At 47.7% G+C, this 22,025-nt stretch overlaps 1 long non-coding RNA gene across 3 annotated transcripts; it reads right to left on the bottom strand.

The window, feature by feature from the left end:
• Window positions 1–106: 106 nt before the first annotated feature.
• LOC125722797 (uncharacterized) lies at window positions 107–17,580 on the bottom strand. Of its 3 annotated transcripts, none has more exons than XR_007386602.1 (4): window positions 17,436–17,580; window positions 15,034–15,135; window positions 1,619–1,732; window positions 107–170 (listed from the first exon to the last, which is right to left on the bottom strand). It is a non-coding gene; the product is annotated as an uncharacterized LOC125722797 (long non-coding RNA). The 3 variants fall into 3 exon arrangements; XR_007386601.1 differs by lacking the exon at window positions 1,619–1,732 and adding an exon at window positions 3,070–3,183; XR_007386600.1 differs by lacking the exon at window positions 1,619–1,732 and adding an exon at window positions 4,523–4,636.
• Window positions 17,581–22,025: the final 4,445 nt, after the last annotated feature.

Below are 22,025 nucleotides of genomic sequence, written 5' to 3' on the forward strand. Positions count from 1 at the left end.
ATTTGAGATTTGTAGGTTTGAATTAGTTTCCTCTTGTACAGCTGTATAAAATGTATGCCAATTCACACGATACTTAAGAAAATATATATTGGCAATAAATACAAACCTTCAATATGGATGATGAACCCGGTTTATCCTGTAGATCTGCTCTGCATTCATCCATTTGGTCTCTGTCAATAAGGCAGAAAAATACTAAAACCTCAAATCATCTACACAAATATAACAGAAAGTCTGTAATGGTCCCCATTAAAAGTGCTCTTGCTGCCGACAAAGAATAACCTAATTGTATATTTTAATGTGTAAAGATGTAAGATGCCATTTTAAGCTTTATTCATTAGGGCGGCTTCAGAACATCAGCCTTCTCCTAACAGTAGAAGAGAACCAGTGACATCCTGCTCCATCATGGAGAGACACAGCAGGCAGGACAGAGAGTTTGCTATTCAGCCCTTTTGAGCAAGTAACATTAGATTAACTTAATTTTGAAACAGATTTCAGCTTAATTAGCAGAGCTAACTAACAGCATTTGATTCACTATTCCTAGTTAACAAACACTGTAAACAGTCTAAGAATTTATGATGGTCTTGACAGGAAGCTCAACATCAGCATTTTCACAAACACATTTTGACACAGATACACACCAGCCTTGAGTATCAGAGCAATAACAATAGACCTTAAAAAGGTGCTAAATATGTCTCATTTCCACCAACAGGGAGTCGATGCTTAGACCAGTGTGGGCTGGTTCTGGCTTGGTTACTTTTGAAAAGCAAAGTTAAAAGCAGACAAATTAATCAAGTTCATTGAAGCAAGACAGTCTAATTAAGAAATCAGAACGAGTTACATATTTATAAACAACGTAACATGTGACTGCAAAGCACTGCATAAATAACATCGGTTTTCAAAATTGTCTTTTGTTTCTTAATGCCGGTAATCTAGTGTAAGTAAATACTGGAGGACATTAAAGTCAAATACATCTACCGCCCCAACAGAACAGCTGGCACTAATCTGGCCCTCCGTGTAGAACTGCCGCTGTCATTATCTCTTCATCACACAACTGATACAATATTTTATTTATTAGACCTGCAACACTTATAATTAAGAGTCCAAAGCACATAGAGATTTATAAAATCAAACTGGTACAACTAAAATCAGCCTCCAAGGACAGTTTATGGGTGTAATATTAATTATACAAATATGTCAGGACCATGTGTAACTGTCACACGTAAACAACTATACTGAACATCTAACAACTAAAACAGAAACACGCCCCCCCCCCAGAAGAAGAGGACTTATTGTCCAGTCTTTCTTAATGGACACCCAGCAGTGTGCAGGTCAGCCTGATTTTTTAAGGTTTATACTGAGAATTTAAATTTTTAATTGAACTTCCAATTATCGAACTTCCAATTCCGGCTCATAGGAAGTCAGTCTTTACAGTAATCCTCTTCATTTTACCTCCGATGTACTTTATATACTGTATAGAATACAGACTAACCTTAAATTCTCAAAGATGATAGGATTTGTAAAAGTTAAAATTATTTTCATCATAGCTTGAATGTGCCTCTGTGCCTTTTAAGTGAGAGTCTGGGTGTTTTAAACAATTTTTGTTTAAATGCACATTTACCTGTGGTCTGTAGGAAAAGGTCCCTCTCTGAAGGTGAGTAGTTTATCCATTGATCCGTCACTCTTCATGGAAACACAGCTGGGTACAGGGGAGTCTGCTCTCTCCATCAGGACACTGTGGGCAGCGAGAGGAAACAAACCCTCATGGTATGAATATGATTCATATACTTTGAGCAGCATCACATTAAATCTTCAGTTGATCAGTCTTCTGCTTAACCTGCCATGAAGCTCTTCATGCAAACAGGCTTGTTTACAGTTAGATTTCATGTGAAATTAACTTTGTGACATAAAAATAAGTTTCCTATATGAAAGGTTTGGTTATCACTACTACAGCAAACAACACTTTTACACTGAACTAGACACTGTTGGAATGACAACAATGTATTTCCTGCCTCATTTCTGCCATAGAATTGTCTGGAACTTTATGTGTACATGTGGCAGGTCTAGCAGAATAAGACCAAGCGGGAAGGGTAGCCATATTATATACAAGCAAAAATTTTGTATGCTGGGAACAGGCAGAACACAAATGTAAGCACATGTTTTTGATGGCCTCTTAACGTGGGTATGCTGGGGGGGCGAGACGCTTCAGGTGGTGAAAAGCAAAGTTAAAAACAGATAAATTAATCAAGTTCATTGAAGCAAGACAGTCTAATTAAGAAATCAGAACGAGTTACATATTTATAAACAACGTAAAATGTGACTGCAAAGCACTGCATAAATAACATCGGTTTTCAAAATTGTCTTTTGTTTCTTAATGCCGGTAATCTAGTATAAGTAAATACTGGAGGACATTAAAGTCAAATACATCTACTGCCCCAACAGAACAGCTGGCACTAATCTGGCCCTCCGTGTAGAACTGCCGCTGTCATTATCTCTTCATCACACAACTGCTACAATATTTTATTTATTAGACCTGCAACATTTATAATTAAGAGTCCAAAGCACATAGAGATTTATAAAATCAAACTGGTACAACTAAAATCAGCCTCCAAGGACAGTTTATGGGTGTAATATTAATTATACAAATATGTCAGGACGATGTGTAACTGTCACACGTAAACAACTATACTGAACATCTAACAACTAAAACAGAAACACGCCCCCCCCAGAAGAAGAGGACTTATTGTCCAGTCTTTCTTAATGGACACCCAGCAGTGTGCAGGTCAGCCTGATTTTTTAAGGTTTATACTGAGAATTTAAATTTTTAATCGAACTTCCAATTATCGAACTTCCAATTCCGGCTCATAGGAAGTCAGTCTTTACAGTAATCCTCTTCATTTTACCTCCGATGTACTTTATATACTGTATAGAATACAGACTAACCTTAAATTCTCAAAGATGATAGGATTTGTAAAAGTTAAAATTATTTTCATCATAGCTTGAATGTGCCTCTGTGCCTTTTAAGTGAGAGTCTGGGTGTTTTAAACAATTTTTGTTTAAATGCACATTTACCTGTGGTCTGTAGGAAAAGGTCCCTCTCTGAAGGTGAGTAGTTTATCCATTGATCCGTCACTCTTCATGGAAACACAGCTGGGTACAGGGGAGTCTGCTCTCTCCATCAGGACACTGTGGGCAGCGAGAGGAAACAAACCCTCATGGTATAAATATGATTCATATACTTTGAGCAGCATCACATTAAATCTTCAGTTGATCAGTCTTCTGCTTAACCTGCCATGAAGCTCTTCATGCAAACAGGCTTGTTTACAGTTAGATTTCATGTGAAATTAACTATGTGACATAAAAATAAGTTTCCTATATGAAAGGTTTGGTTATCACTACTACAGCAAACAACACTTTTACACTGAACTAGACGCTGTTGGAATGACAACAATGTATTTCCTGCCTCATTTCTGCCATAGAATTGTCTGAAACTTTATGTGTACATGTGGCAGGTCTAGCAGAATAAGACCAAGCTGGAATGGGAGACATATTATATGCAAGCAAAAATTTTGTATGCTGGGAACAGGCAGAACACAAATGTAAGCACATGTTTTTGATGGCCTCTTAACGTGGGTATGCTGGGGGGGCGAGACGCTTCAGGTGGTGAAAAGCAAAGTTAAAAACAGATAAATTAATCAAGTTCATTGAAGCAAGACAGTCTAATTAAGAAATCAGAACGAGTTACATATTTATAAACAACGTAAAATGTGACTGCAAAGCACTGCATAAATAACATCGGTTTTCAAAATTGTCTTTTGTTTCTTAATGCCGGTAATCTAGTATAAGTAAATACTGGAGGACATTAAAGTCAAATACATCTACTGCCCCAACAGAACAGCTGGCACTAATCTGGCCCTCCGTGTAGAACTGCCGCTGTCATTATCTCTTCATCACACAACTGCTACAATATTTTATTTATTAGACCTGCAACATTTATAATTAAGAGTCCAAAGCACATAGAGATTTATAAAATCAAACTGGTACAACTAAAATCAGCCTCCAAGGACAGTTTATGGGTGTAATATTAATTATACAAATATGTCAGGACGATGTGTAACTGTCACACGTAAACAACTATACTGAACATCTAACAACTAAAACAGAAACACGCCCCCCCCCCAGAAGAAGAGGACTTATTGTCCAGTCTTTCTTAATGGACACCCAGCAGTGTGCAGGTCAGCCTGATTTTTTAAGGTTTATACTGAGAATTTAAATTTTTAATCGAACTTCCAATTATCGAACTTCCAATTCCGGCTCATAGGAAGTCAGTCTTTACAGTAATCCTCTTCATTTTACCTCCGATGTACTTTATATACTGTATAGAATACAGACTAACCTTAAATTCTCAAAGATGATAGGATTTGTAAAAGTTAAAATTATTTTCATCATAGCTTGAATGTGCCTCTGTGCCTTTTAAGTGAGAGTCTGGGTGTTTTAAACAATTTTTGTTTAAATGCACATTTACCTGTGGTCTGTAGGAAAAGGTCCCTCTCTGAAGGTGAGTAGTTTATCCATTGATCCGTCACTCTTCATGGAAACACAGCTGGGTACAGGGGAGTCTGCTCTCTCCATCAGGACACTGTGGGCAGCGAGAGGAAACAAACCCTCATGGTATAAATATGATTCATATACTTTGAGCAGCATCACATTAAATCTTCAGTTGATCAGTCTTCTGCTTAACCTGCCATGAAGCTCTTCATGCAAACAGGATTTGACATTAAAGTCAAATACATCTACCGCCCCAACAGAACAGCTGGCACTAACCTGGCCCTCCGTGTAGAACTGCGTATTAATTAATTAATTGCGTGTATAATATTAATTATACAGATACGTCAGGACCATGTGTAACTGTCACACGTAAACAACTATACTGAACATCTAATAACTAAAACAGAAACACCTCCCCCCCAGAAGAAGAGGATTTATTGTCCCGTCTTTAGTAATGGACACCCAGCAGTGTGCAGGTCAGCCTGATTTTTTAAGCTTTATACTGAGAATTAAAATTTTCACTTCCAATTCTGGCTCACAGGAAGTCAGTCCCAATCCGGAACCCGGCAGGGTTCACCCCGGACATCACCGTCGCTGCGCTCCTGCAGGTGCCCAAAGCCCACATCGCCCTCAGAACTGCCGCCGCTAGCAGCTTACCACTTCCGGGAGGCAGGCCTGGCTAATTAGGGGGCCAGGGCAGTATGGGATACTATCCTGCAGGTGCCCAAAGCCTGCATCGCCCTCACTGAGCTGCCGCCGCTAGCAGCTTACCACTTCCGGGAGGCAGGCCTGGCTAATTAGGAGGCTAGGGCAGTATGGGATACTATCCTGCAGGTGCCCAAAGCCTGCATCGCCCTCACTGAGCTGCCGCCGCTAGCAGCTTACCACTTCCGGGAGGCAGGCCTGGCTAATTAGGGGGCTAGGGCAGTATGGGATACTATCCTGCAGGTGCCCAAAGCCTGCATCGCCCTCACTGAGCTGCCGCCGCTAGCAGCTTACCACTTCCGGGAGGCAGGCCTGGCTAATTAGGGGGCTAGGGCAGTATGGGATACTATCCTGCAGGTGCCCAAAGCCTGCATCGCCCTCAGAACTGCCGCCGCTAGCAGCTTACCACTTCCGGGAGGCAGGCCTGGCTAATTAGGGGGCTAGGGCAGTATGGGATACTATCCTGCAGGTGCCCAAAGCCTGCATCGCCCTCACTGAGCTGCCGCCGCTAGCAGCTTACCACTTCCGGGAGGCAGGCCTGGCTAATTAGGGGGCTAGGGCAGTATGGGATACTATCCTGCAGGTGCCCAAAGCCTGCATCGCCCTCACTGAGCTGCCGCCGCTAGCAGCTTACCACTTCCGGGAGGCAGGCCTGGCTAATTAGGGGGCTAGGGCAGTATGGGATACTATCCTGCAGGTGCCCAAAGCCCGCATCGCCCTCAGAGCTGCCGCCGCTAGCAGCTTACCACTTCCGGGAGGCAGGCCGGGTTAATTAGGGGGCCAGGGCAGTATGGGGTACTATCCTGCAGGTGCCCAAAGCCCGCATCGCCCTCACAGACCTGCCGCCGCTAGCAGCTTACCACTTCCGGGAGGCAGGCCTGGTTAATTAGGGGGCTGGGGCAGTATGGGATACTATCCTGCAGGTGCCCAAAGCCCGCATCGCCCTCAGAGCTGCTGCCGCTAGCAGCTTACCACTTCCGGGAGGCAGGCCTGGCTGATTAGGGGGCCAGGGCAGTATGGGGTACTATCCTGCAGGTGCCCAAAGCCTGCATCGCCCTCACAGAGCTGCCGCTGCTAGCAGCTTACCACTTCCGGGAGGCAGGCCTGGTTAATTAGGGGGCCAGGGCAGTATGGGATACTATCCTGCAGGTGTCCAAAGCCCGCATCGCCCTCACAGACCTGCCGCCGCTAGCAGCTTACCACTTCCGGGAGGCAGGCCTGGTTAATTAGGGGGCCAGGGCAGTATGGGGTACTATCCTCCGGGTCCCGATGGCTCTAAAAGGGGCAGCGCCTACTCTTACCGTGCCAACTCTGGAGGCAATAGTTGATGCACAGCAAATTTTCCAGTGTTAAATTAACACTGCATGGTGTTTATATAATTCTCACCAAATCAGTGTTACATTTAACACTTTACAGAGTGCAATGAGTGTTGCTGTATAGTGTTAAGTTTTATTAGCTCTTATAGTGTTCAATTGACACCACAGAGTGTTAGATCACTGTAACTCCACCTCTTCCCAGATTCCAGGCCCATATGCGTGACCCCTATCTGCCCCATTTAATGTGGACACCTCAGCCTTTTCTTATTATATACTCATTTTTTCTTGGCTCATTGCTGATTTACTTTGAAGATCAGAGAACTGTGTGGTAATAAGTTAAAGAAAGCCTTGATTTTCATGGCTTTTTCAGATTTTTTTTAATCCACCATAATGGTGTTGAATAAATAACTTAGAAAACAGTCACTGGGATGGATTTTGCAGGCGTCTGTTTTTGCAGGTTAGTCAGTGATTGGTGCTTCCTGTGGAGGCTCCCTAGAGCTGGACAGAGATGTCATGCTAAGACAGATGTGAAGGGATGACAATTCTCAGCTAAACTGTCTTCTGGGGAACGTGTCAGCATTGTATGTATTTGCCACACAGAACTAATCTAAACTCCTTTGGGATCACACACCTACCATAGTCACTATCTACACAGACCACTTAGCACACATCAATTCAAGCATAGGAAAAGGCCCAAATTTACAGTATAGCATTAGAATGTGGTAGAGACTAATATCCATGGTGTACCGTCCTAGAACACGTTGTGTTCTAAAATTAAAGCCCAATAAAAATCTGAGTATTAAATGAGCAAAATAATTTGATTTGTTGTTCTATCCCAAGTTGTGGTCTAAAAGCAATAAGGTCACCACCCATTATATCTGCTTTGGGGAAAATGCACTCCTGCAGCCACTAGGGGAGCTCTCACCTCTTCTGGGCCCATCTAAATAATTATGTTACGCATTCTAACAAGCTTTATTATTTGTGTCAGTAAGCACTGCTTTTACACTAACACTCCTGTAGCCACGAGGGGAGCTCTCACCTCTTCTGGGTCCAGCTAAATAATTATGTTACGCATTCTAACAAGCTTTATTATCTGTGTCAATAAGCACTGCTTTTACATTAACACTCCTGTGGCCACTAGGGGAGCTCTCACCTCTTCTGGACCCAGCTAAATAATTATGTTACACATTCTAACAAGCTTTATTATCTATGTCAATAAGCACTGCTTTTACACTAACACTCCTGCTAAGAGGCTAGTTTGATTACCAGTCTTGCCCTTGTCATTAGGAACACATGAGAATTTCCACAGTGCTGTTTCACAGTGGATTCTCACTGGTTTGGTACCATACATTTTATTCAGTTTCATACCACAGGTTATTGTGAGAGAGCGTAATTGGTTTAGTCTTAATGTCATAATGGTGCAAGGAAACTATTTTACTCATCCTTAAAATAGAAACTAAATAATGATTTTTTTTAAACGTTCTTTCTTTAAGTCAATCCCAACATTAAAGCACAGGTAAGGTAAGAGTCAGGAAGATGAAGCATGTGTTCAGCTTACAGGAAGACAGTGTGCTGGTCTTCAGGAAAATCAAAGCTAACCTCATGTAAAGTTGCCATAACAAGCGACAAGGCCTTGTTGGTCAGAGTCTTTCTTATGATGGTGAGTTAATCAGACACAGTAGCTGGCTGCCCCAGACATAAGCCACCCATTATGTACCTGTGTGCCACCTATATGGGCCTGGAATCTGGGAAGAGGTGGAGTTTCAGTGATCTAACACTCTATGGTGTCAATTGAACACTATGAGAGCTAATAAAATGCAACACTACAACAACACCCATTGCACTCTGTAAAGTGTTAAATGTAACACTGATTTGATAAGAATTATATAAACACCATGCAGAGTTAATTCAACACTGGCAAATTTGCTGTGTGACTTGCCTGTTCAATCCGTTCCTGACCTGCCTGTCCTACCTGTTTCTAAAGTTCCTGACCTGCTAGGCCTGGCGGCTAACACACCACCCAGTGAGGCTCCAACCCCGGCAGCTTAAGCGCCGCCCCAACGGAGCTCCAGTCACGGCTGCTGCAACGGTATTCTCAGAGGCCTCTGATGCGTTGCCTGATGAGTTCCAGTCCTGGTGGCCGACGTTCTGCCCCCCGCGGTTCCTGGCCTGCCTGACCTGCCCACAGAGGCTCCGGCCCCGGCTGCTGACACGCCTCCCACAGAGGTTCCGGCCCCGGCAGCTGACACGCCTCCCACAGAGGCTCCGGCCCGCCTGCTGACACGCCTCCCACAGAGGCTCTGGCCCCGGCTGCTGACACGCCTCCCACAGAGGCTCCGGCCCGCCTGCTGACACGCCTCCCACAGAGGCTCTGGCCCCGGCAGCTGACACGCCTCCCACAGAGGCTCCGGCCCCGGCTGCTGACACGCCTCCCACAGAGGCTCCGGCCCGCCTGCTGACACGCCTCCCACAGAGGCTCTGGCCCCGGCAGCTGACACGCCTCCCACAGAGGCTCTGGCCCCGGCAGCTGACACGCCTCCCACAGAGGCTCCGGCCCCGGCTGCTGACACGCCTCCCACAGAGGCTCCGGCCCGCCTGCTGACACGCCTCCCACAGAGGTTCCGGCCCCGGCAGCTGACACGCCTCCCACAGAGGCTCCGGCCCCGGCTGCTGACACGCCTCCCACAGAGGCTCCGGCCCCGGCTGCTGACACGCCTCCCACAGAGGCTCCGGCCCCGGCTGCTGACACGCCTCCCACAGAGGCTCCGGGCCGCGTGCTGACACGCCTCCCACAGAGGCTCCGGCCCCGGCTGCTGACACGCCTCCCACAGAGGCTCCGGGCCGCGTGCTGACACGCCTCCCACAGAGGCTCCGGCCCCGGCAGCTGACACGCCTCCCACAGAGGCTCCGGCCCGCCTGCTGACACGCCTCCCACAGAGGTTCCGGCCCCGGCAGCTGACACGCCTCCCACAGAGGCTCCGGCCCGCCTGCTGACACGCCTCCCACAGAGGCTCCGGCCCCGGCAGCTGACACACCTCCCACAGAGGCTCCGGCCCGCCTGCTGACACGCCTCCCACAGAGGCTCCGGCCCCGGCTGCTGACACGCCTCCCACAGAGGCTCCGGGCCGGCTGCTGACACGTCTCCCACAGAGGCTCCGGCCCAGGCAGCTGACACGCCTCCCACAGAGGCTCCGGCCCACCTGCTGACACGCCTCCCACAGAGGCTCCGGCCCACCTGCTGACACGCCTCCCACAGAGGCTCCGGCTCCGCCTTCTGACACGCCTCCCACAGAGGCTCCGGCCCCGCCTGCTGACACGCCTCCCACAGAGGTTCCGGCCCCGCCTGCTGACACGCCTCCCACAGAGGCTCCGGCCCACCTGCTGACACGCCTCCCACAGAGGCTCCGGCCCACCTGCTGACACGCCTCCCACAGAGGCTCCGGCTCCGCCTTCTGACACGCCTCCCACAGAGGCTCCGGCTCCGCCTTCTGACACGCCTCCCACAGAGGCTCCGGCCCCGCCTGCTGACACGCCTCCCACAGAGGTTCCGGCCCCGGCAGCTGACACGCCTCCCACAGAGGCTCCGGCCCCGGCAGCTGACACACCTCCCACAGAGGCTCCGGCCCGCCTGCTGACACGCCTCCCACAGAGGCTCCGGCCCCGGCTGCTGACACGCCTCCCACAGAGGCTCCGGGCCGGCTGCTGACACGTCTCCCACAGAGGCTCCGGCCCCGGCAGCTGACACGCCTCCCACAGAGGCTCCGGCCCACCTGCTGACACGCCTCCCACAGAGGCTCCGGCCCGCCTGCTGACACGCCTCCCACAGAGGCTCCGGCTCCGCCTGCTGACACGCCTCCCACAGAGGTTCCGGCCCCGGCAGCTGACACGCCTCCCACAGAGGCTCCGGCCCGCCTGCTGACACGCCTCCCACAGAGGCTCCGGCCCCGGCAGCTGACACGCCTCCCACAGAGGCTCCGGCCCACCTGCTGACACGCCTCCCACAGAGGCTCCGGCCCCGGCTGCTGACACGCCTCCCACAGAGGTTCCGGCCCCGGCAGCTGACACGCCTCCCACAGAGGCTCCGGCCCGCCTGCTGACACGCCTCCCACAGAGGCTCCGGCCCGCCTGCTGACACGCCTCCCACAGAGGCTCCGGCCCCGGCTGCTGACACGCCTCCCACAGAGGCTCCGGGCCGGCTGCTGACACGCCTCCCACAGAGGCTCCGGCCCCGGCAGCTGACACGCCTCCCACAGAGGCTCCGGCCCACCTGCTGACACGCCTCCCACAGAGGCTCCGGCCCACCTGCTGACACGCCTCCCACAGAGGCTCCGGCCCGCCTGCTGACACGCCTCCCACAGAGGCTCCGGCTCCGCCTTCTGACACGCCTCCCACAGAGGCTCCGGCCCGCCTGCTGACACGCCTCCCACAGAGGCTCCGGCTCCGCCTTCTGACACGCCTCCCACAGAGGCTCCGGCCCCGGCAGCTGACACGCCTCCCACAGAGGCTCCGGCCCGCCTGCTGACACGCCTCCCACAGAGGCTCCGGCCCCGGCAGCTGACACGCCTCCCACAGAGGCTCCGGCCCCGGCAGCTGACACACCTCCCACAGAGGCTCCGGCCCGCCTGCTGACACGCCTCCCACAGAGGCTCCGGCCCCGCCTGCTGACACGCCTCCCACAGAGGTTCCGGCCCCGGCAGCTGACACGCCTCCCACAGAGGCTCCGGCCCGCCTGCTGACACGCCTCCCACAGAGGCTCCGGCCCCGGCAGCTGACACACCTCCCACAGAGGCTCCGGCCCGCCTGCTGACACGCCTCCCACAGAGGCTCCGGCCCCGGCTGCTGACACGCCTCCCACAGAGGCTCCGGGCCGGCTGCTGACACGTCTCCCACAGAGGCTCCGGCCCCGGCAGCTGACACGCCTCCCACAGAGGCTCCGGCCCACCTGCTGACACGCCTCCCACAGAGGCTCCGGCCCACCTGCTGACACGCCTCCCACAGAGGCTCCGGCCCCGGCAGCTGACACGCCTCCCACAGAGGCTCCGGCCCACCTGCTGACACGCCTCCCACAGAGGCTCCGGCCCCGGCGGCTGACACGCCTCCCACAGAGGCTCCGGCCCCGCCTGCTGACACGCCTCCCACAGAGGCTCCGGCCCCGGCGGCTGACACGCCTCCCACAGAGGCTCCGGCCCCGCCTGCTGACACGCCTCCCACAGAGGCTCCGGCCCCGGCGGCTGACACGCCTCCCACAGAGGCTCCGGCCCCGGCGGCTGACACGCCTCCCACAGAGGCTCCGGCCCACCTGCTGACACGCCTCCCACAGAGGCTCCGGCCCCGGCGGCTGACACGCCTCCCACAGAGGCTCCGGCCCGCCTGCTGACACGCCTCCCACAGAGGCTCCGGCTGACACGCCTCCCACAGAGGCTCCGGCTGACACGCCTCCCACAGAGGCTCCGGCCCCGGCAGCTGACGCGCCTCCCACGGAGGCTCTGGCCCCGCCTGCTGACACGCCTCCCACGGAGGCTCCGGCCCGCCTGCTGACACGCCTCCCACAGAGGCTCCGGCTGACACGCCTCCCACAGAGGCTCCGGCCCCGGCAGCTGACGCGCCTCCCACGGAGGCTCCGGCCCCGCCTGCTGACACGCCTCCCACGGAGGCTCTGGCCCCGGCAGCTGACGCGCCACCTGAGGTCCTTGCTCCGCTCGTGCCTGAGGTCCCGGCTCAGCCCGTTTCTGCTCCACCCATCCCTGATCCACCCATTGTACCTCCTGCTCCAGTCTCCCCAGTTCCTGACCCAGCTCCGGCACCACCTGCTCCCAGGACTCCAGTCCCTGTCCTCAAAGAGGTCCCAGGCTGCCTGACCATCGCTCCTCCTTCCTTGATGGAGGGAGAGGAGGAGCTCGAATGGAACCGCTTGGGGATTTTCCGGATGGCCCCAATGGACCCCTCCAGGGGAACGACTACTTCACCATCACCCCAGCACAGTGGATCCTGGCCAGGTCCCCATCTTTCAGTGTCCCGAAAGGGAAGTGGACACAAGCGCAGGGGACGGGCCCCACCCACCCTGCCCTTGACTCGCCCTCGTTCGTCTTGGCTGGGGCTCAGGGGGAGTCTACGGGTCCTCTGGTTCCTGTTTGGTGGTCGCCTGCGGGTCTCCTCCAAAGACTTGTCGGCAGCCTTTGGTTCCGCCTCCGAAACCTTGTTGGTCACCTGCGGGTTCCCCTGAGACGACTCTTCAGTTGCCTGTGGTTCCCACCACTCCAGCTCGTTGATGGATGGCGCCTTCGCCTCCTTGCCTGCACCATGGTCCCCTCAATCTCCCTCCTCGCCTCCTCTGGTGCACCCCTCTGACTTCCTCCTCACCTTTCCACCTGTCCCTCCGCCTCTCTCCTCGCCCCTTGCGGGGTCCCCTTCAGCTCCGGCCTTATGGTCGCCTGCAGCCATAACCCTCACTCGCTGCTGTTCCCTTGGACTCCCCATTTTCCCCCATCCTCTACCTTCCTGCCTCCTTGTTTTGTGCCTCCTGTTTCTGCTCCTCGTCCTCTGTGTCTCCCCCTTGGTCCCTGGGTTCCTCTGCTCAGTGTTTCCCTGGTGTCTCCTTTTATGGTGCGCTTGTCTTCATTTCCCGTTCTGTGTCAGGTGTTATCCTGGCTTCTGCCGTTGTGTCTATTCATCCTGAATAAACCCCGTTTCCTGCACCTCTGCTGCCTAATCCTGACTCCTTGCTCACTCGCTCCGCACACAGATGTGACAATTACAGCCTCTGTTACTAGACTTGGCTGCTGTTGCTTTTTTCAAGTTTTTTAGTTTGCATATTTTAGGGCTATCAAAAGATTACAATATTTAATTGTGATTAATCGCACGACTGTCCATAGTTAATCAAAAATTAATCGCAAATTAAATCATGAATTTATTCAACATTTACCGTAAAGGGATTTTTTCAGGTGTTAATATTCTTATCAATATTGTAGTTGGTAAGGCATGATTGCGTTATGCAAATGTATGCATGTATTATTGGAAATCAATTACCAACAATAAGCAACAACAAAGATTGGCCAAAGGTCATCAGATACCCTTCATCACTTAAGAAAAACCCAACAACAGATCGGCACATTGACCTGCTAAATATTACATATTACTTAGTCATATAACTAAGAATAGATCCGAGACGGCAACCTTTTTAAAGCAAAAAGCCATTTTATCCTAAATGTCTGACCCAAGATTGACCCTCGGCCAGGTTCATTTGGCTCTGCATTCGTCTGCCCTTCACTCTCCACTTCCCTACTTATAACTGTGCTGACTGAGCAGCACAAAATGTCCTCAGCACTCCGAACGCAGCTGGCTATAATATGTAAATCGGAGAAAATATAATCATTTTACGAAGATCTGGGTAGGTGTGGTGCTGATTTACTACGGAAAGTATATTATTAGGAAGAATTAGGAATCCCAATAAACTTAATAAGCCTACATCCAATCTTGGACACTGAGAAAAACTCCGGAAACCACATCATTTGACCAGAGACAGACTCTCGTAGAGAATGACTTTGAGGAAGATGAATTAGGCAGTTAAGACATCACAGAAGCGCGCGACGGAGCGCCTCACTCATATATAGCTAAATAAATACCTAAATAAAAAATAACATTAACCCATAAATAAATTATTTATATTTATGAAAGTATGGTAAGACATGAAAATGCAAATGTGTCTATCGTTCTGAGAAGAGCCACAACCTGGTATGGTATTTAAGACCAGATGTACTTTGGTGGGGTAGCATGGTGGTGCAGTGGTCAGCACTGTTGCCTCACACCTCTGGGACCCGGGTTTGAGTCTCTGCCTGGGTTACATGTGTGTGGAGTTTGCATGTTCTCCCCATGTTGTCGTGGGGTTTCCTCCGGGTACAGCCCAAAAACATGCTGAGGCTAATTGGAGTTGCTAAATTGCCCGTATGAATGGTGTGTGAGTGTGCCCTGTGATGGGCTGGCCCCCCATCCTGGGTTGTTCCCTGCCTCATGCCCATTGCTTCCGGGATAGGCTCCGGACCCCCCGCGACCCAGTAGGATAAGCAGTTTGGAAAATGGATGGATGGATGTACTTTGGTGGTAACTCATTTCACATCTACAGTAACTGCAAATAACTTTGGTCTTGTCGATGGACCCATCTGACATAGTTTTGAAGCTGAACCTGCCATTCAAAATACCTTTTTCTCTCTTCATTATTTTTCCCGAGCTGCCATCTGACTCAAAACGCATTAATGGCATCAAAAAAAATAGTCACGTTATAATGAATTCACGTTGACGCGCTATTATTTGTTCTCTACCACCTTACAATATGTGGTTGTTTTGGGTAGGAGGGATGATGTGATGGTTGCCTCTAAAATAGAAGAACTGGCTGATTTTGGAGGAAAGGGAGACTATGGCCTGACTATAGACCCAGAGAGACATGCATGCTAATGGGCTGTAACACTGTTACCTCTCAGTCCCCTTTGTTTTACGCTTCACAGAGGGGCTCATTTCCGAAGCAGGTTCCTCCATTTTGTTGCTGATCCAGAGCAGATGTTTCTTGCTGAGGTCTCTGTGAACATGAAAGTGAAACATGAAATAAACACATAAAAATACAATATCTAATAATCAACACTTTTACATTGAACTAGACGCTGTTGGAATGACAATAGTGTATTTCCCGCCTCATTTCTGCTACAGAATTGTCTGAAACGTTATGTGTACATGTGGCAGGTCTAGTAGAATAAGGCAAAGATGAAATAGGAGACATATTTTGCATTATTTGCGATGGGCTGCCCCCTTATCCTGGGTTGTTCCCTGCTTCGTGCCCATTGCTTCCAGGATAGGCTCCGGACCCCCCCGCGACCCAGTAGGATAAGTGGGTTGGAAAATGGATGGATGGATGGATTATGCATTATTATACAGATATTGGCTCAGTGGAATGTACAGGTAGTTAATTATCATGCACAAATTATAGGTTTGATTGACTATAACCCCGTCTTTCCACCATGGAACTGAATGCAACTTTGTGTGGCTACTTGCAGGGGAGTTTCTAGCTACTGAAAAGATCAGGGACTAAGTCAAGTTTACCTGCGGCTTGAGTGTTTTTGTTTTTGAAAGAATATCGACATTGAGGCTAAAATACTCTGTGTTCAGCTTAAAATACTATAGGCCCGAGTGATCAGACCTAACAACGCCCACGCCACAGACCCTGTGCCACAGACCCTGTGCCACAGACCCTGTGCCACAGACCCTGTGCCACAGACCCTGTGCCACAGACCCTGTGCCACAGGCCCTGTGCCACAGACAGGGTTTGTTTTTCATGCACACGATGTACTACATCATACACTCAATTTAATTTATCATGCCCAGGAAATACTAAATCAAGCATTGTTTACTTTTCCTCACTGTTCGTGCCCCCTACAGGCTCCATAGCATCTAGTTATCTGAACTGCTACTCCGTAAATGACTGATTAAATACAGAGCCCAGCCTGGGATTTAAAACGGCGATCTTTCGGTCACAGGTACTGACCTGCTACTACGTAAATGACTGATTAAATACAGAGACCCGCCTGGGATTTAAAACGGCGATCTTTCGGTCACAGGTACTGACCTGCTACTACGTAAATGACTGATTAAATACAGAGCCCAGCCTGGGATTTAAAACGGCGATTTTACGGTCACAGGTACTGACCTGCTACTACGTAAATGACTGATTAAATACAGAGACCCGCCTGGGATTTAAAACGGCGATTTTACGGTCACAGGTACTGACCTGCTACTACGTAAATGACTGATTAAATACAGAGACCCGCCTGGGATTTAAAACGGCGATTTTACGGTCACAGGTACTGACCTGCTACTACGTAAATGACTGATTAAATACAGAGCCCAGCCTGGGATTTAAAACGGCGATTTTTCGGTCACAGGTACTGACCTGCTACTACGTAAATGACTGATTAAATACAGAGCCCAGCCTGGGATTTAAAACGGCGATCTTTCGGTCACAGGTACTGACCTGCTGAGTCACACACCTCACACAAACCAGCTACACTAAAGATCTCCAGCTCCAGTCGTAGAGAGCTACTATCCGATAGGTTTCTGTCTCACTTGGCTTCTGATGAGCCACAAGTTCTCAGGTACATTCCAGGAACAGGTATTTCAGGTATAACAGGTTTGGTGGAATTTACCTGAGAACAGTCACAGCAAGGCATTACATGATTTTGTCATTAAATAATGCTATTGTGGCAAAGAATGTATTTTGTGCATGAAAATGAGCACTTCACACTTGGTGCCCCATACAAGAGAAGCAAGAATTTCATTGCATTACATTCCAATGTGAAAATAATTCTGCCCATTATATGGTGTCTGTGTGTATCTGAAGTCCTTACAGATGCATACAAATTTATAGTAAATGATCTTATTACAGGAAGGTAAATAGGCGTAACTTGTGTGGAAAAGTCACCCTATGGGACTTTAGGGCTCCTTACCGTAAAGTTTCAAAATACTGTCCAGTTTATTCCCATAGTGTCCCACGCTCCATGTTTAGGTAACATTGTATTTAAGGCGAACTCATTTACTCCATGCAATCACTTACAGTGTATCGAATTATAATAAGCGTCTAATTCTGCTGCTATATCCCAGTATGTGTGTTAAACAGGGGCGGATTTAAGGGGCCACCACCCCACATTAAAATAATAATAAAAAAACTATTTTATTTTCAAAGCGGAAGCACAGAACAGACACGGTGAGGCGCGGCCGCCCCCATAAATTTAACTCGTTCCCTGATGGCCACCCAATCAAAATTTTCCGCAGACGCCGCAGGTTAAACATACTTTTTTTATTAGTTTTATCTGTTGGTTATATTCTTACCTTGCAATGCAAATGCCTTTGTATTATTCCAGAATCTTATTCGTGTTTCTTGGTGAATCTGGCTTTAAATCCCTTTCACTTTCATTTACAGAAAAGGAATTATCAGCTTCGTCCCGTGGTGCGGGTGTGGAGAGTACCTGCCCTCCAGTAAATGACTAATGCATTTGGAGGTGGCGGGGGAATGTCTACTGAGTATCTCAGGATCTCAGTATCTCAGAGACGGGGTGCCGGACCGGTGCGCGGTAAGAAGTGCGGCTGTTTAACACAGCGACCCCTTTTTCACTGGCTGCCGATTCGAAGTGGGGGTCGCAGTGTGGCTGTCGCCGATATTAGTTCGGCCGCCGGTACAGACAGTGGGGGGGGGGGGGGGGGGGGTAAATGTATAGGGAAGATGGGGCTCCGTGTTGTCGGTAGTACTGGCAGCGGGGCGGGTCGAGCTTTGAAGCCGGGACTTGTGGTCGGTGTGTCACAGCGGGGCGGATCCTCTCCCGGGGACTCTGGTGTTACTTCATTCCAGGGCAAGTTAACGTCCTTTAAAAAGCCGAACTTCATGTGAATGTGTATGTGGCTGTGCGTTGATGAGGTTTTTAGGCTGCGGCAGTATGTGTTTTGAGGGCGAGGAAGGATAGTTACGGGGGGTAACTTTTTACGGAAGTCTGTAGAGGACATGCATATTTTTTTCTTTTCATTATCTCGAGATCACGACTTTTTTCTTGTGATGTCGAGATAACCCGTGTCACTTTCCCATGATCTCGAGGTTCAGTATTATCCTCATGGACGAATGCATCAGATTTTACTTAGATCGTGGACTGTCCCAATCAGAATAATAATCATTAGACTTTATTAATCCCGGAGGAAATTGCTCACATTGCGACTGCACAATCACATATAAACACGCAGACAAGAACAATACAATATAAGTATAGAAATGGGAATTAAGTGTAAGACAAATTACTGCACTGCTAAACATTAGAATAAATAAATTACTTGTTTTTTAAATAAAATAAAATATAAAATCTCTGCACAGGAATCTAAAGTACCTTTGTCCAAAGGTTACAGGAAAAGTAAAAGTGTATATTGCCCAGTAAAGTAAAAGCATTTTGCACTTGTTTGTAAAACCAAGTTAGACTTCAAACTGTGGGAAATATCGAGGTATGAACGAGTAGTCAGTTTCATTATCAACCAACCGGAGAGTCCGGGACCTCTCCATGGCTACCGGCTTAAAAAATATATGAAAAAAATAAGTCGTGATCTCGAGATAACGACTTTGGTTACGTCGAGATCACGAGAAAAATAAGTGATCTCGAGATAACGAAAAGAAAAAAAAAGTTTATACATGTCATCTACAGACTTCCATAACTTTTAGCAGTGTGTAGTGCCTATTTCCTTGACTAGAGTTTGCAGTGTTAAGAAGGTGACACCTTATTAGGATTTTCCGGTCCACCTTAAATGCTGCGCAGTCTAATGCAATGACGTGATGGCGCCTGACTCATTTACCTTGACTTACCGTCAGAACTTAATTTGGCTTTCGATTCATTATAATTGAATTGACTTGTTACCACTTTGAGGAAAGTACATATCTGGGCATTTTCAGTAATAGTTTGTGTGTACTTTATTAAAAAAAAAGAGAGAGAGACAGAGAAACGCAAACTCCGAGAAACACAATTCTGAATTATCTGTCCGTCTCTGTAGCTTATAATTCTACTAATGAACAAAAATGTTTATCCTTAGACGCAATATACCATTGTACTGAAATGTTTTATTATATACATTTTATTATGTTCATTTCTGTATTACATATAAAACTGATGTGATTTCTTTTGATGAATGGTCCAAAATTCATGGAGCAAAGGCCTTAAATGCTGTAATGTAAACACTTCCAGGCAGAAGCCAGTATGAACAAAATACTGTGATTAAATGGAAATTCACTTAAGCATGATAAAAAATGACTTCTGAAAACAATAAAGTCTATTTATTATTAACCATTAAAAGGTCTGATGTGTTTTCATATCTGTACTGGTTTTCATTACTTTACCATATTCAATCAAAAGACCAAGAACCTAAACATTTTTATGACAGAATATGGCATCTAAACAAAAATATCACGTCTTATAAGGTTAATATTATCTGATATTTTCCAAGTAGAATCTCTGGAGTTTAAAGGGTTTTTTGACACTAAAAACATCACTTCAGTATGATGTCTGAAAGTGTTTTTTTTTTTGAAAACAGACGGGTCCAAAGTTGTTTTCACCATTACATGATTCCTCATCTTCACGTTTGGTGACATTTTTTGACAAATTACAGACGGGAACTAAAGGGATTTTCACCTTGATATCCAGCTGGATCATAGCTAACACAGACATTGGTTGTCATCATGTGATGATTCCCAGACAGGAGTTCAAGGGGTTAGATGCTTAACATGTGCACTAACACAACACAAGTAGTACTTAGTTAAGTATTAGCAGATAACAAGCCAGCATTCATATTTAATGGCATTACTTTGTTATATAGTATTCTTGGGTCACTAACCTGTCTACATCTTCAAATTTATCAAGATGGGAAATACCAGAGAGCTGTCTAATGGTATCAGAGACAAGATTGTTTTCCTTCACAAAGGTGGAATGGGCTACATGACCATCAGCAAACAGCTTGATGAGAAGATGACAACTGTTGATGCAATTACTTGCAAATGGAAGAAAGACAATATAACTGTCAATCACCCTCGGTCAGGGACCCCAAGGAAGATCTCATCTGGAGTAGTATCAGTGATCTTAAGAATGGTGAGGGCTAACCCCAGAGCTACATAGGAGGAGCTTGTTAATTATCTCAAAGCAGTAGGGACCACAGTCACCATGAAAACCATCAGTTACACATTATGCCGTTAGTTTGAAATCCTGCAGTGCTCGCAAAGTACCCCTGTTCATGAGGGCCCATGTTCCTGCAAAGAGCAGTGGATGAATATTCCTGCTGAGCTGTGTGCAAACCTGGTGCCCAACTACAAGAGACTCTGACAGCTGTGCTTGCCGACAATAGTTACTCTGCCAAGTACTAAAGCCTGTGTTACAAGGGATCAAATACTTATTTCCCTAGATAAATGACAAATTGGTTTGTAAGTGTTACCTAATAATTTTTTCTTGTTTGTTTTGTTAATAATCTATCTTTTGCTGTTTAAATAAACACACAGACTTCTCATTTCTTTATTAATGGGTCAACTTAAGAATTCAGCAGGGGGTCAAATAATTATTTCCCTCACTGTACATCATTTTTTTTTATTCTGTGGAAAATGTAAGAACAATGTGCAACCCAGATGAAATGATGAATTAACACAACCACAAATGGGACAAGCAAATACAGAAAATGGATGCTTTTTCGATAATGTTTTAACATCAGCCGGTAATATCAGCCAAGTCTAACATACCCGACCGATGCTGATATCGTGATTTGTAATGACTATCGGACAATGACTATGGTATCAAAAGAGAATCCATTCATTGTCCTATTCAGGATTGTAGGGGGTCTGGAGCCTATTCCAGAGGCTATGGGTGCTAGTCAGGGAACAACCCAGTATGGGACGCTGGCCCATCGCAGGGCACCCTCACGCACTATTCACACACACACACACACACACACACACACACACACACACACACACACACCTGTGGGCAGTTTGGTAACTCCAAGCCTCAGCATGTTTTTGGACTATGGGGGGAAACCGGAGTACTCAGAGGAAACCCCACAGCGACATGGGGGGAACCTGCAAACTCCGCACACATGGAGCCATGAAGAAGAAGCGTTTACATAAAAATTGTACCAAGCTGACAGATAGTTCAGGACTTTGCAAAAATTGTGGTGGTCGTGATAAGGATCGGCAACTATTACACTGCAAAAAAGACCAATTTTACAGCAACTGTAAATGTAATGTTTTTAAGATGTTTTTATTTATGAATTAATCTTCAGTTGTTTTTATATCTCCTACACACAGACACCTGCTGTACTTTGAAGGGGGGAATAAAATTTATACTATTGCATAAACACCTTTTTAAAAACAATTTTTTGATCTTCCATTTAATGTAATTGGAGTGCAATAATGTGCAAACTTGTTTATATGTATATCAACGTTTAGAAAAGCACAAATGCCTTAATATTGATAACTATTTGTATTGAATTGTGTGGGAGTGTATTGGGTGGGACTGAGCTTTTTTTAAAGTGTATATTTTCAAGTTTTTGGTGAAGTATAAACAAGTTATGTGGAGCCATGTGCACACGCAGTTTTATAAATATGTACTTGTTTTCTTAAGTGCAGTTTCATTAGACACCCAGGGTTTAAAGCAGAGTTCAGCCTTTAGAATCACTTATTTAAAGGCTTCAGGTGAGCTGTGATGTATAACTGTCACGCCCGGGATGGGTCGATGGGCGATCGGGTGGTTCGGAGAGTGAGCGAAAGCAGGCAAAACAGCCAAGATACAGGGTAAACGGGGATTTAATGGGGAAAAACTCAGGACATGGAACATTCGACACCGACTGACATCAATGACAGACAAGGGGTAGAGGCAAGACTTAGACTTAAATACACCAAACGAAGCAAAATAA

The sequence above is a fragment of the Brienomyrus brachyistius genome, unplaced genomic scaffold (genome assembly GCF_023856365.1).
Source record: "Brienomyrus brachyistius isolate T26 unplaced genomic scaffold, BBRACH_0.4 scaffold42, whole genome shotgun sequence".
In the NCBI taxonomy this organism is placed as follows: domain Eukaryota; kingdom Metazoa; phylum Chordata; class Actinopteri; order Osteoglossiformes; family Mormyridae; genus Brienomyrus; species Brienomyrus brachyistius.